The sequence below is a fragment of the Vanessa atalanta genome, chromosome W (assembly GCF_905147765.1).
Source record: "Vanessa atalanta chromosome W, ilVanAtal1.2, whole genome shotgun sequence".
Taxonomy (NCBI): Eukaryota; Metazoa; Arthropoda; class Insecta; order Lepidoptera; family Nymphalidae; genus Vanessa; species Vanessa atalanta.
This window is the reverse complement of record NC_061901.1, coordinates 718,834-732,319: the sequence shown is the minus strand read 5'-3', so window position 1 is coordinate 732,319 and position 13,486 is coordinate 718,834.

Here is a 13,486-nt window from a genome sequence, read left to right as displayed (position 1 = left end):
AACTAAGCCAGATCTCTAAAATTTGCTTACTTCTCGTCAATTTTGCTATTTTTACAGTTATTAATTCATTTAAAAAAATAATCTCAAATACTAGAAACCAAAATGATTTCGAACTTTGTACAGATGGTTTCTAGTTATCATTTGACAACATTAACTGAGCCAGACCTCTAAAATTTCTAATTTTTTATCAATTTTGCTATTTTTACAGTTATTAATTCATTTAAAAAAATAATCTCAAATACTAGAAACCAAAATGATTTCGAACTTTGTACAGATGGTTGCTAGTTGTCATTTGACAACATTAACTGAGCCAGACCTCTAAAATTGCTAAATTTTTATCAATTTTGCTATTTTTACAGTTATTAATTCATGTAAAAAAATAATCTCAAATACTAGAAACCAAAATGATTTCGAACTTTGTACAGATGGTTCCTAGTTATTATTTGAAAACATTAACTGAACCAGATTTTTAAATTTGCTAACTTCTCGTCAATTTTGCTATTTTTTACAGTTATTAATTCATTTAAAAAAATTATCTCAAATACTAGAAACCAAAATGATTTCGAACTTTGTACAGATGGTTGCTAGTTATAATTTGAAAACATTAACTAAGCCAGATCTCTAAAATTTGCTTACTTCTCGTCAATTTTGCTATTTTTTACAGTTATTAATTCAATTAAAAAAATAATCTCAAATACTAAAAACGTAAATAAATTCAAAAATTGTACAGATGGTTGCTAGTTATAATTTGAAAACATTAACTAAGCCAGATCTCTAAAATTTGCTTACTTCTCGTCAATTTTGCTATTTTTTACAGTTATTAATTCATTTAAAAAATTAATCTCAAATACTAGAAACCAAAATGAATTCGAACTTTGTACAGATGGTTGCTAGTTATCATTTGACAACATTAACTGAGCCAGACCTCTAAAATTGCTAAATCTTTATCAATTTTGCTATTTTTACAGTTATTAATTCATTTAAAAAAATTATCTCAAATACTAGAAACCAAAATGATTTCGAACTTTGTACAGATGGTTGCTAGTTATAATTTGAAAACATTAACTAAGCCAGATCTCTAAAATTTGCTTACTTCTCGTCAATTTTGCTATTTTTTACAGTTATTAATTCAATTAAAAAAATAATCTCAAATACTAAAAACGTAAATAAATTCAAAAATTGTACAGATGGTTGCTAGTTATAATTTGAAAACATTAACTAAGCCAGATCTCTAAAATTTGCTTACTTCTCGTCAATTTTGCTATTTTTACAGTTATTAATTCATTTAAAAAAATAATCTCAAATACTAGAAACCAAAATGATTTCGAACTTTGTACAGATGGTTGCTAGTTATAATTTGAAAACATTAACTTAGCCAGATCTCTAAAATTTGCTTACTTCTCGTCAATTTTGCTATTTTTTACATTTATTAATTCATTTAAAAAAATAATCTCAAATACTAGAAACCAAAATGAATTCGAACTTTGTACAGATGGTTGCTAGTTATCATTTGACAACATTAACTGAACCAGACCTCTAAAATTGCTAAATTTTTATCAATTTTGCTATTTTTACAGTTATTAATTCATTTAAAAAAATTATCTCAAATACTAGAAACCAAAATGATTTCGAACTTTGTACAGATGGTTGCTAGTTATAATTTGAAAACATTAACTAAGCCAGATCTCTAAAATTTGCTTACTTCTCGTCAATTTTGCTATTTTTTACAGTTATTAATTCATTTAAAAAATTAATCTCAAATACTAGAAACCAAAATGAATTCGAACTTTGTACAGATGGTTGCTAGTTATCATTTGAAAACATTAACTAAGCCAGATCTCTAAAATTTGCTTACTTCTCGTCAATTTTGCTATTTTTACAGTTATTAATTCATTTAAAAAAATTATCTCAAATACTAGAAACCAAAATGATTTCGAACTTTGTACAGATGGTTGCTAGTTATAATTTGAAAACATTAACTAAGCCAGATCTCTAAAATTTGCTTACTTCTCGTCACTTTTGCTATTTTTTACAGTTATTAATTCAATTAAAAAAATAATCTCAAATACTAAAAACGTAAATAAATTCAAAAATTGTACAGATGGTTGCTAGTTATAATTTGAAAACATTAACTAAGCCAGATCTCTAAAATTTGCTTACTTCTCGTCAATTTTGCTATTTTTTACAGTTATTAATTCAATTAAAAAAATAATCTCAAATACTAAAACCGTAAATAAATTGGAAAATTGTACAGATGGTTGCTAGTTATTATAAGATAACATTAGCTGAGCCAGACCTCTAAAATTTGCTTACTTCTCGTCAATTTTGCTATTTTTTACAGTTATTAATTCATTTAAAAAAATTATCTCAAATACTAGAAACCAAAATGATTTCGAACTTTGTACAGATGGTTGCTAGTTTTAATTTGAAAACATTAACTAAGCCAGATCTCTAAAATTTGCTTACTTCTCGTCAATTTTGCTATTTTTTACAGTTATTAATTCAATTAAAAAAATAATCTCAAATACTAAAAACGTAAATAAATTCAAAAATTGTACAGATGGTTGCTAGTTATAATTTGAAAACATTAACTAAGCCAGATCTCTAAAATTTGCTTACTTCTCGTCAATTTTGCTATTTTTACAGTTATTAATTCATTTAAAAAAATTATCTCAAATACTAGAAACCAAAATGATTTCGAACTTTGTACAGATGGTTGCTAGTTATAATTTGAAAACATTAACTAAGCCAGATCTCTAAAATTTGCTAACTTCTCGTCAATTTTGCTATTTTTTACATTTATTAATTCATTTAAAAAAATAATCTCAAATACTAGAAACCAAAATGATTTCGAACTTTGTACAGATGGTTCCTAGTTATTATTTGAAAACATTAACTGAGCCAGACCTCTAAAATTGCTAAATTTTTATCAATTTTGCTATTTTTACAGTTATTAATTCATTTAAAAAAATTATCTCAAATACTAGAAACCAAAACTTTGTACAGATGGTTGCTAGTTATAATTTGAAAACATTAACTAAGCCAGATCTCTAAAATTTGCTTACTTCTCGTCAATTTTGCTATTTTTTACAGTTATTAATTCAATTAAAAACATAATCTCAAATACTAAAAACGTAAATAAATTCAAAAATTGTACAGATGGTTGCTAGTTATAATTTGAAAACATTAACTAAGCCAGATCTCTAAAATTTGCTAACTTCTCGTCAATTTTGCTATTTTTTACAGTTATTAATTCATTTAAAAAAATTATCTCAAATACTAGAAACCAAAATGATTTCGAACTTTGTACAGATGGTTGCTAGTTATAATTTGAAAACATTAACTAAGCCAGATCTCTAAAATTTGCTAACTTCTCGTCAATTTTGCTATTTTTTACAGTTATTAATTCATTTAAAAAAATTATCTCAAATACTAGAAACCAAAATGATTTCGAACTTTGTACAGATGGTTCCTAGTTATTATTTGAAAACATTAACTGAGCCAGAACTCTTAAAATTGCTAAATTTTTATCAATTTTGCTATTTTTACAGTTATTAATTCATTTAAAAAAATTATCTCAAATACTAGAAACCAAAATGATTTCGAACTTTGTACAGATGGTTGCTAGTTATAATTTGAAAACATTAACTAAGCCAGATCTCTAAAATTTGCTTACTTCTCGTCAATTTTGCTATTTTTTACAGTTATTAATTCAATTAAAAAAATAATCTCAAATACTAAAAACGTAAATAAATTCAAAAATTGTACAGATGGTTGCTAGTTATAATTTGAAAACATTAACTAAGCCAGATCTCTAAAATTTGCTTACTTCTCGTCAATTTTGCTATTTTTTACATTTATTAATTCATTTAAAAAATATAATCTCAAATACTAGAAACCAAAATGAATTCGAACTTTGTACAGATGGTTGCTAGTTATCATTTGAAAACATTAACTAAGCCAGATCTCTAAAATTTGCTTACTTCTCGTCAATTTTGCTATTTTTACAGTTATTAATTCATTTAAAAAAATAATCTCAAATACTAGAAACCAAAATGATTTCGAACTTTGTACAGATGGTTTCTAGTTATCATTTGACAACATTAACTGAGCCAGACCTCTAAAATTTCTAATTTTTTATCAATTTTGCTATTTTTACAGTTATTAATTCATTTAAAAAAATAATCTCAAATACTAGAAACCAAAATGATTTCGAACTTTGTACAGATGGTTGCTAGTTGTCATTTGACAACATTAACTGAGCCAGACCTCTAAAATTGCTAAAATTTTATCAATTTTGCTATTTTTACAGTTATTAATTCATTTAAAAAAATAATCTCAAATACTAGAAACCAAAATGATTTCGAACTTTGTACAGATGGTTGCTAGTTATAATTTGAAAACATTAACTTAGCCAGATCTCTAAAATTTGCTTACTTCTCGTCAATTTTGCTATTTTTTACATTTATTAATTCATTTAAAAAAATAATCTCAAATACTAGAAACCAAAATGAATTCGAACTTTGTACAGATGGTTGCTAGTTATCATTTGACAACATTAACTGAGCCAGACCTCTAAAATTGCTAAATTTTTATCAATTTTGCTATTTTTACAGTTATTAATTCATTTAAAAAAATTATCTCAAATACTAGAAACCAAAATGATTTCGAACTTTGTACAGATGGTTGCTAGTTATAATTTGAAAACATTAACTAAGCCAGATCTCTAAAATTTGCTTACTTCTCGTCAATTTTGCTATTTTTTACAGTTATTAATTCATTTAAAAAATTAATCTCAAATACTAGAAACCAAAATGAATTCGAACTTTGTACAGATGGTTGCTAGTTATTATTTGAAAACATTAAGTGAACCAGATCTCTAAAATTTGCTTACTTCTCGTCAATTTTGCTATTTTTTACAGTTATTAATTCAATTAAAAAAATAATCTCAAATACTAAAAACGTAAATAAATTCAAAAATTGTACAGATGGTTGCTAGTTATAATTTGAAAACATTAACTAAGCCAGATCTCTAAAATTTGCTTACTTCTCGTCAATTTTGCTATTTTTTACATTTATTAATTCATTTAAAAAATATAATCTCAAATACTAGAAACCAAAATGAATTCGAACTTTGTACAGATGGTTGCTAGTTATCATTTGAAAACATTAACTAAGCCAGGTCTCTAAAATTTGCTTACTTCTCGTCAATTTTGCTATTTTTACAGTTATTAATTCATTTAAAAAAATAATCTCAAATACTAGAAACCAAAATGATTTCGAACTTTGTACAGATGGTTTCTAGTTATCATTTGACAACATTAACTGAGCCAGACCTCTAAAATTGCTAAATTTTTATCAATTTTGCTATTTTTACAGTTATTAATTCATTTAAAAAAATAATCTCAAATACTAGAAACCAAAATGATTTCGAACTTTGTACAGATGGTTGCTAGTTATCATTTGACAACATTAACTGAGCCAGACCTCTAAAATTGCAAAAATTTTATCAATTTTGCTATTTTTACAGTTATTAATTCATTTAAAAAAATAATCTCAAATACTAGAAACCAAAATGAATTCGAACTTTGTACAGATGGTTGCTAGTTATCATTTGAAAACATTAACTAAGCCAGATCTCTAAAATTTGCTTACTTCTCGTCAATTTTGCTATTTTTACAGTTATTAATTCATTTAAAAAAATAATCTCAATTACTAGAAACCAAAATGATTTCGAACTTTGTACAGATGGTTGCTAGTTATAATTTGAAAACATTAACTAAGCCAGATCTCTAAAATTTGCTAACTTCTCGTCAATTTTGCTATTTTTTACATTTATTAATTCATTTAAAAAAATAATCTCACATACTAGAAACCAAAATGATTTCGAACTTTGTACAGATGGTTCCTAGTTATTATTTGAAAACATTAACTGAGCCAGACCTCTAAAATTGCTAAATTTTTATCAATTTTGCTATTTTTACAGTTATTAATTCATTTAAAAAAATTATCTCAAATACTAGAAACCAAAACTTTGTACAGATGGTTGCTAGTTATAATTTGAAAACATTAACTAAGCCAGATCTCTAAAATTTGCTAACTTCTCGTCAATTTTGCTATTTTTTACATTTATTAATTCATTTAAAAAAATAATCTCAAATACTAGAAACCAAAATGAATTCGAACTTTGTACAGATGGTTGCTAGTTATCATTTGACAACATTAACTGAGCCAGACCTCTAAAATTGCTAAATTTTTATCAATTTTGCTATTTTTACAGTTATTAATTCATTTAAAAAAATAATCTCAAATACTAGAAACCAAAATGATTTCGAACTTTGTACAGATGGTTCCTAGTTATTATTTGATAACAATGGCTGAGCCAGACCTCTAAAATTTGCTAACTTCTCGTCAATTTTGCTATTTTTTACATTTATTAATTCATTTAAAAAAATAATCTCAAATACTAGAAACCAAAATGATTTCGAACTTTGTACGGATGGTTGCTAGTTATAATTTGAAAACATTAACTAAGCCAGATCTCTAAAATTTGCTAACTTCTCGTATATTTTGCTATTTTTTACATTTATTAATTCATTTAAAAAAATAATCTCAAATACTAGAAACCAAAATGAATTCGAACTTTGTACAGATGGTTGCTAGTTATCATTTGACAACATTAACTGAGCCAGACCTCTAAAATTGCTAAATTTTTATCAATTTTGCTATTCTTACAGTTATTAATTCATTTAAAAAAATAATCTCAAATACTAGAAACCAAAATGATTTCGAACTTTGTACAAATGGTTCCTAGTTATTATTTGAAAACATTTACTGAGCCAGACCTCTAAAATTGCTAAATTTTTATCAATTTTGCTATTTTTACAGTTATTAATTCATTTAAAAAAATTATCTCAAATACTAGAAACCAAAACTTTGTACAGATGGTTGCTAGTTATAATTTGAAAACATTAACTAAGCCAGATCTCTAAAATTTGCTTACTTCTCGTCAATTTTGCTATTTTTTACAGTTATTAATTCAATTAAAAAAATAATCTCAAATACTAAAAACGTAAATAAATTCAAAAATTGTACAGATGGTTGCTAGTTATAATTTGAAAACATTAACTAAGCCAGATCTCTAAAATTTGCTTACTTCTCGTCAATTTTGCTATTTTTTACATTTATTAATTCATTTAAAAAAATAATCTCAAATACTAGAAACCAAAATGATTTCGAACTTTGTACAGATGGTTCCTAGTTATTATTTGAAAATATTTACTGAACCAGATTTCTAAAATTTGCTAACTTCTCGTCAATTTTGCTATTTTTTACAGTTATTAATTCAATTAAAAAAATAATCTCAAATACTAGAAACCAAAATGAATTCGAACTTTGTACAGATGGTTGCTAGTTATAATTTGACAACATTAACTGAGCCAGACCTCTAAAATTGCTAAATTTTTATCAATTTTGCTATTTTTACAGTTATTAATTCATTTAAAAAAATTATCTCAAATACTAGAAACCAAAATGATTTCGAACTTTGTACAGATGGTTGCTAGTTATAATTTGAGACCATTAACTAAGCTAGATCTCTAAAATTTGCTAACTTCTCGTCAATTTTGCTATTTTTACAGTTATTAATTCATTTAAAAAAATAATCTCAAATACTAGAAACCAAAATGAATTCGAACTTTGTACAGATGGTTGCTAGTTATCATTTGAAAACATTAACTAAGCCAGATCTCTAAAATTTGCTTACTTCTCGTCAATTTTGCTATTTTTACAGTTATTAATTCATTTAAAAAAATTATCTCAAATACTAGAAACCAAAATGATTTCGAACTTTGTACAGATGGTTGCTAGTTATAATTTGAAAACATTAACTAAGCCAGATCTCTAAAATTTGCTTACTTCTCGTCAATTTTGCTATTTTTTACAGTTATTAATTCAATTAAAAAAATAATCTCAAATACTAAAAACGTAAATAAATTCAAAAATTGTACAGATGGTTGCTAGTTATAATTTGAAAACATTAACTAAGCCAGATCTCTAAAATTTGCTTACTTCTCGTCAATTTTGCTATTTTTTACAGTTATTAATTCAATTAAAAAAATAATCTCAAATACTAAAACCGTAAATAAATTCGAAAATTGTACAGATGGTTGCTAGTTATTATAAGATAACATTAGCTGAGCCAGACCTCTAAAATTTGCTTACTTCTCGTCAATTTTGCTATTTTTTACATTTATTAATTCATTTAAAAAATATAATCTCAAATACTAGAAACCAAAATGAATTCGAACTTTGTACAGATGGTTGCTAGTTATCATTTGAAAACATTTACTAAGCCAGGTCTCTAAAATTTGCTTACTTCTCGTCAATTTTGCTATTTTTACAGTTATTAATTCATTTAAAAAAATTATCTCAAATACTAGAAACCAAAATGATTTCGAACTTTGTACAGATGGTTGCTAGTTATAATTTGAAAACATTAACTAAGCCAGATCTCTAAAATTTGCTTACTTCTCGTCAATTTTGCTATTTTTTACAGTTATTAATTCAATTAAATAATAATCTCAAATACTAAAAACGTAAATAAATTCAAAAATTGTACAGATGGTTGCTAGTTATAATTTGAAAACATTAACTAAGCCAGATCTCTAAAATTTGCTAACTTCTCGTCAATTTTGCTATTTTTTACATTTATTAATTCATTTAAAAAAATAATCTCAAATACTAGAAACCAAAATGATTTCGAACTTTGTACAGATGGTTGCTAGTTATAATTTGAAAACATTAACTAAGCCAGATCTCTAAAATTTGCTAACTTCTCGTCAATTTTGCTATTTTTTACATTTATTAATTCATTTAAAAAATAATCTCAAATACTAGAAACCAAAATGAATTCGAACTTTGTACAGATGGTTGCTAGTTATCATTTGACAACATTAACTGAGCCAGACCTCTAAAATTGCTAAATTTTTATCAATTTTGCTATTTTTACAGTTATTAATTCATTTAAAAAAATTATCTCAAATACTAGAAACCAAAATGATTTCGAACTTTGTACAGATGGTTGCTAGTTATAATTTGAAAACATTAACTAAGCCAGATCTCTAAAATTTGCTTACTTCTCGTCAATTTTGCTATTTTTTACAGTTATTAATTCATTTAAAAAAATAATCTCAAATACTAGAAACCAAAATGAATTCGAACTTTTTACAGATGGTTGCTAGTTATCATTTGACAACATTAACTGAGCCAGACCTCTAAAATTGCTAAATTTTTATCAATTTTGCTATTTTTACAGTTATTAATTCAATTAAAAAAATAATCTCAAATACTAAAAACGTAAATAAATTCAAAAATTGTACAGATGGTTGCTAGTTATAATTTGAAAACATTAACTAAGCCAGATCTCTAAAATTTTCTTACTTCTCGTCAATTTTGCTATTTTTTACAGTTATTAATTCATTTAAAAAATTAATCTCAAATACTAGAAACCAAAATGAATTCGAACTTTGTACAGATGGTTGCTAGTTATAATTTGAAAACATTAACTAAGCCAGACCTCTAAAATTGCTAAATTTTTATCAATTTTGCTATTTTTACAGTTATTAATTCATTTAAAAAAATAATCTCAAATACTAGAAACCAAAATGATTTCGAACTTTGTACAGATGGTTCCTAGTTATTATTTGATAACATTAGCTGAGCCAGACCTCTAAAATTTGCTACCTTGTCATCAATTTTGCTATTTTTACAGTTACTAATTCATTTAAAAAAATAATCTCAAATACTAGAAACCAAAATGATTTCGAACTTTGTACAGATGGTTGCTAGTTATAATTTGAAAACATTAACTAAGCCAGATCTCTAAAATTTGCTTACTTCTCGTCAATTTTGCTATTTTTTACATTTATTAATTCATTTAAAAAAATAATCTCAAATACTAGAAACCAAAATGAATTCGAACTTTGTACAGATGGTTGCTAGTTATCATTTGACAACATTAACTGAGCCAGACCTCTAAAATTGCTAAATTTTTATCAATTTTGCTATTTTTACAGTTATTAATTCATTTAAAAAAATAATCTCAAATACTAGAAACCAAAATGATTTCGAACTTTGTACAGATGGTTCCTAGTTATTATTTGATAACAATGGCTGAGCCAGACCTCTAAAATTTGCTAACTTCTCGTCAATTTTGCTATTTTTTACATTTATTAATTCATTTAAAAAAATAATCTCAAATACTAGAAACCAAAATGATTTCGAACTTTGTACGGATGGTTGCTAGTTATAATTTGAAAACATTAACTAAGCCAGATCTCTAAAATTTGCTAACTTCTCGTCAATTTTGCTATTTTTTACATTTATTAATTCATTTAAAAAAATAATCTCAAATACTAGAAACCAAAATGAATTCGAACTTTGTACAGATGGTTGCTAGTTATCATTTGACAACATTAACTGAGCCAGACCTCTAAAATTGCTAAATTTTTATCAATTTTGCTATTCTTACAGTTATTAATTCATTTAAAAAAATAATCTCAAATACTAGAAACCAAAATGATTTCGAACTTTGTACAGATGGTTCCTAGTTATTATTTGAAAACATTTACTGAGCCAGACCTCTAAAATTGCTAAATTTTTATCAATTTTGCTATTTTTACAGTTATTAATTCATTTAAAAAAATTATCTCAAATACTAGAAACCAAAACTTTGTACAGATGGTTGCTAGTTATAATTTGAAAACATTAACTAAGCCAGATCTCTAAAATTTGCTTACTTCTCGTCAATTTTGCTATTTTTTACAGTTATTAATTCAATTAAAAAAATAATCTCAAATACTAAAAACGTAAATAAATTCAAAAATTGTACAGATGGTTGCTAGTTATAATTTGAAAACATTAACTAAGCCAGATCTCTAAAATTTGCTTACTTCTCGTCAATTTTGCTATTTTTTACATTTATTAATTCATTTAAAAAAATAATCTCAAATACTAGAAACCAAAATGATTTCGAACTTTGTACAGATGGTTCCTAGTTATTATTTGAAAATATTTACTGAACCAGATTTCTAAAATTTGCTAACTTCTCGTCAATTTTGCTATTTTTTACAGTTATTAATTCAATTAAAAAAATAATCTCAAATACTAGAAACCAAAATGAATTCGAACTTTGTACAGATGGTTGCTAGTTATCATTTGACAACATTAACTGAGCCAGACCTCTAAAATTGCTAAATTTTTATCAATTTTGCTATTTTTACAGTTATTAATTCATTTAAAAAAATTATCTCAAATACTAGAAACCAAAATGATTTCGAACTTTGTACAGATGGTTGCTAGTTATAATTTGAAAACATTAACTAAGCCAGATCTCTAAAATTTGCTTACTTCTCGTCAATTTTGCTATTTTTTACAGTTATTAATTCAATTAAAAAAATAATCTCAAATACAAAAAACGTAAATAAATTCAAAAATTGTACAGATGGTTGCTAGTTATAATTTGAAAACATTAACTAAGCCAGACCTCTAAAATTGCTAAATTTTTATCAATTTTGCTATTTTTACAGTTATTAATTCATTTAAAAAAATAATCTCAAATACTAGAAACCAAAATGATTTCGAACTTTGTACAGATGGTTGCTAGTTATCATTTGACAACATTAACTGAGCCAGACCTCTAAAATTGCTAAATTTTTATCAATTTTTCTATTTTTACAGTTATTAATTCATTTAAAAAAATAATCTCAAATACTAGAAACCAAAATGATTTCGAACTTTGTACAGATGGTTGCTAGTTATAATTTGAAAACATTAACTAAGCCAGATCTCTAAAATTTGCTAACTTCTCGTCAATTTTGCTATTTTTTACATTTATTAATTCATTTAAAAAAATAATCTCAAATACTAGAAACCAAAATGATTTCGAACTTTGTACAGATGGTTGCTAGTTATAATTTGAAAACATTAACTAAGCCAGATCTCTAAAATTTGCTAACTTCTCGTCAATTTTGCTATTTTTTACATTTATTAATTCATTTAAAAAAATAATCTCAAATACTAGAAACCAAAATGATTTCGAACTTTGTACAGATGGTTCCTAGTTATTATTTGAAAACATTAACTGAGCCAGACCTCTAAAATTGCTAAATTTTTATCAATTTTGCTATTTTTACAGTTATTAATTCATTTAAAAAAATTATCTCAAATACTAGAAACCAAAACTTTGTACAGATGGTTGCTAGTTATAATTTGAAAACATTAACTAAGCCAGATCTCTAAAATTTGCTTACTTCTCGTCAATTTTGCTATTTTTTACAGTTATTAATTCAATTAAAAAAATAATCTCAAATACTAAAAACGTAAATAAATTCAAAAATTGTACAGATGGTTGCTAGTTATAATTTGAAAACATTAACTAAGCCAGATCTCTAAAATTTGCTTACTTCTCGTCAATTTTGCTATTTTTTACAGTTATTAATTCAATTAAAAAAATAATCTCAAATACTAAAACCGTAAATAAATTCGAAAATTGTACAGATGGTTGCTAGTTATTATAAGATAACATTAGCTGAGCCAGACCTCTAAAATTTGCTTACTTCTCGTCAATTTTGCTATTTTTTACAGTTATTAATTCATTTAAAAAAATTATCTCAAATACTAGAAACCAAAATGATTTCGAACTTTGTACAGATGGTTGCTAGTTATAATTTGAAAACATTAACTAAGCCAGATCTCTAAAATTTGCTTACTTCTCGTCAATTTTGCTATTTTTTACAGTTATTAATTCAATTAAGAAAATAATCTCAAATACTAAAAACGTAAATAAATTCAAAAATTGTACAGATGGTTGCTAGTTATCATTTGAAAACATTAACTAAGCCAGATCTCTAAAATTTGCTTACTTCTCGTCAATTTTGCTATTTTTTACATTTATTAATTCATTTAAAAAAATAATCTCAAATACTAGAAACCAAAATGATTTCGAACTTTGTACAGATGGTTCCTAGTTATTATTTGAAAACATTAACTGAGCCAGACCTCTAAAATTGCTAAATTTTTATCAATTTTGCTATTTTTACAGTTATTAATTCATTTAAAAAAATTATCTCAAATACTAGAAACCAAAACTTTGTACAGATGGTTGCTAGTTATAATTTGAAAACATTAACTAAGCCAGATCTCTAAAATTTGCTTACTTCTCGTCAATTTTGCTATTTTTTACAGTTATTAATTCAATTAAAAAAATAATCTCAAATACTAAAAACGTAAATAAATTCAAAAATTGTACAGATGGTTGCTAGTTATAATTTGAAAACATTAACTAAGCCAGATCTCTAAAATTTGCTTACTTCTCGTCAATTTTGCTATTTTTTACATTTATTAATTCATTTAAAAAATATAATCTCAAATACTAGAAACCAAAATGAATTCGAACTTTGTACAGATGGTTGCTAGTTATCATTTG